The 2,638-nt window shown below is 55.5% G+C and overlaps 1 protein-coding gene and 1 long non-coding RNA gene across 8 annotated transcripts in view; one reads left to right on the forward strand and one right to left on the reverse strand.

Moving 5' to 3' along the window:
* LOC113214624 (uncharacterized) overlaps window positions 1-1,835 on the reverse strand; it is a 12,625-nt gene extending 10,790 nt beyond the window's left edge. Inside the window, exons 1-3 of one of the 2 annotated variants that reach the window (XR_008010918.1) lie at window positions 1,531-1,835; window positions 473-548; window positions 35-118 (exon numbers count right to left, since the gene is read on the reverse strand). This is a non-coding gene — a long non-coding RNA (uncharacterized LOC113214624). Of the gene's footprint in view, window positions 119-472; window positions 552-1,530 lie in introns of both variants that reach the window. The other variant, XR_008010919.1, reaches the window with a different exon arrangement.
* LOC113215029 (acetylcholine receptor subunit alpha-like) overlaps window positions 1-2,638 on the forward strand; it is a 202,496-nt gene that overhangs the window by 156,556 nt on the left and 43,302 nt on the right. The gene's annotated exons all lie outside the window — the stretch shown is intronic.

The following is a 2,638-nucleotide window of genomic DNA, read 5'->3' on the forward strand; positions in this document are numbered from 1 at the left end:
GAGCCCTCGCATTGCCTACCCGCCAGGCGCTCACCTGCTGCGGGGTCGCCTTGTGGGACGGCGCCTCCGCCTCGCTCTGGGTAGGCGTCACGAGATCGCTGCCGGAACTGGGCTGGGACTGGAAATGCAGTGACAAGTGTGATCACTGTTAAAAGTGCTTGTAAGCGTTACAGGAAAAATGATAAGTTTTAAAATAATGCCAATTTCGAAAATTACAAGTTTTTCGCTTAGTCTTGGTATTTATTAACAAGCAGAAATGTGCCGTCGAAAAGTTACATATTTTGTGATATGTTAACACAAAATATGTTGGAAATTAACGAAAACATCTCTTTTACAGCGGATTAATGGCAATTAAAAAAATAACTTGCAACTGTCAGATTTCTTAAGTAAGAATTGAAGGTGAAAAAGGAATATTTCCGAAATGTTTTTTTTAAACAATGTATTCTATGATGGAATGAACGCTGCGGATTACCTGAACAGGGCTTTGGTAATTTCCAGTGAGAGTCAGATTATTGGATCCAGTTGTCACGCCCCGCTCACATACCGGCCTGCTGTCGGTGTGGAACAGAAAGTCATGCATCAGAACAGACAGAATCAAGAGCGCGCGTGTTATATTTTAGTACACTTCGTGTAAACCCCTTTTAGTAATAACTCTTATCGGTAGTTGATAGTTTATTTCCACGAATACTATTTCTTTATGTACGCGTTTGTTGTGCGACAGAGGCCCACAAAAGGGATTGGGGCGAGTGCAGCCGTTACTGATCGCTCTGCTGTTGATCCCCCCCGCCTCGACACACCACCGCGCCACCTGGCCCCAAAGAGGCTTTCCTTCCGCAGAGTCACCGCAACCGGGCGTGGCGGCTCGGGGCGGGGCGGAGCTGGCGACATCGCCCTCCGGTCCGGTGGCGTCGGCCCACTCTTGTTGAGGAAGGGAGCCCACCACCACACCCTTCGGCCCGGCAGCGAGCAATCTTTCCGTTGCGCCGCGCCCCGCCACGCCACGCCCAGGCTTGGCTTGCCTCTTGCGGGAGGGGTCTTTGGGCAATCGGATGGAAGCCCCCCAAGCCACAGGCCCGAGGACCCGGACAGGACCAAGGACCCAGGGATCCCGCCCGCGGCGCTGCGCCCCCCCCCCCCTCTCGGACCGGTGTGGCACGGCCTATTGGCGTTTCCCCCTTTATCCGACGGCTCACTCAATCAAACGGTTCGCTCACTCTTACCGAGCCCCTTCCGCGCAATTATGTTTGTTCTTTGCACTCCTCCGCTCTCTCTCTCTCTCCCTCTCTCTCTCGCTCTCTCCCCCTCGCTCTCGCTCTCTATCCGTCTCTTTCGCTCGCACACCGCACACCACGCAAAAGTATTTGGGGGCAAATATTTTGTTGTAAATAAATCCGACACATTTTATAGATCATTTTGACGCCTACAATAAATTTCCTTTCAATTTTTTTTTAATGAATTAAAAAATAAATTAATTAATTAATTTATCGTCGTTACATTAATTAAGTGTGCCCCTGAGCCGTCTTTTCATACCTCAGATTCGTTGGCAACTGCTGCGTTCGGTCTTCCCGTACGTCGGCGCGCGCGAGTCCCTGGGTGCCCCCTTGGGTTCCCCCCTGGGTGCCCCCCTGGGTGCCCCCTTGGGTTCCCCCCTGGGTGCCCCCCTGGGTGCCCCCCTGGGTGCCCCCCTGGGCGACCCCCGGTGGCCCGCGGGCCTCGTGGGCGCACTGGCAGAACGAGTGGTGGGCGCCGTACAGGTAGCCGACCGGGGAGCCGGCGACCGCGGCCTCGCCCGCCCGCCCGTCCCCGAGGAAGTCCTCCAGGTGCTGCCGGGACGCCGGGCCCGCCGCCACGGCCTGGGGGCCCGGGCTGGGCGCCGGGCTGGGCCCGCCTGCACACACAAACACCAATAGAATAAAAGAAAAAACGTTTCAAAGAAAAAAGGTTTGAAAGTTTAAAACTCTTCTTTATTGGGCCCGTGTGAAGCGAGACTGGGCGGCTGACGCCTGCGGATCGCGGGGTAGGCCAGCCCGCTGCACACGGCTGTCCGCCCCCTGTCTCGCGTTGCCTACCCGCCAGGCGCTCCCGCCTGGTGGTTCAAGCTGTGAGGTGGGGTGTGTTGCCAAATAAAGTATTGGTAAACTCCCCACGCGCGCACTAGGTGTTAAGTGTGTTGCGTCTAGAGACTGCAGACTGCCCACGAGAATATTCAACGCCTCAGTACAGGGTACAGGTGCAGTGGCCCGGGAAGTCAAGCCGTAGATGTAGTATTGCTTCAGCGATTGGTAACCTTGCGTTTGTGCTCTGGTTCGGTTTGTCAGAAAAACGCAATGCCACTTTTTTCCGACTATGAGGAATGTTGCTTCGAATAACTGATATTTGATAAACTCGGAAGGGCAAGTGTCGACGAGGACAACTACTTTCCCCCCGTATATTAGTTTACTTCCGCGAGGCACCGCCGAAAATCCCTCGGTTGAAAAGGAGCCCAACGTGAGGTGCCATCATGGCGGTGTCCTTGGGGCGTCCTTAGGGTTTGTCCTTTGGCAGCAGCGGCCGCACCGTGCGGATCCCTTGAACGGTCCCCGGCGGCCAGGGGGGGAAGGCCCTGGGGCGTTGGGGCCCCCAAGGGGGAGGGGAGGGC

Source organism: Frankliniella occidentalis, unplaced genomic scaffold, assembly GCF_000697945.3.
Source record: "Frankliniella occidentalis isolate FOCC.00 unplaced genomic scaffold, Focc_3.1 Scaffold27, whole genome shotgun sequence".
Lineage (NCBI taxonomy): Eukaryota > Metazoa > Arthropoda > Insecta > Thysanoptera > Thripidae > Frankliniella > Frankliniella occidentalis.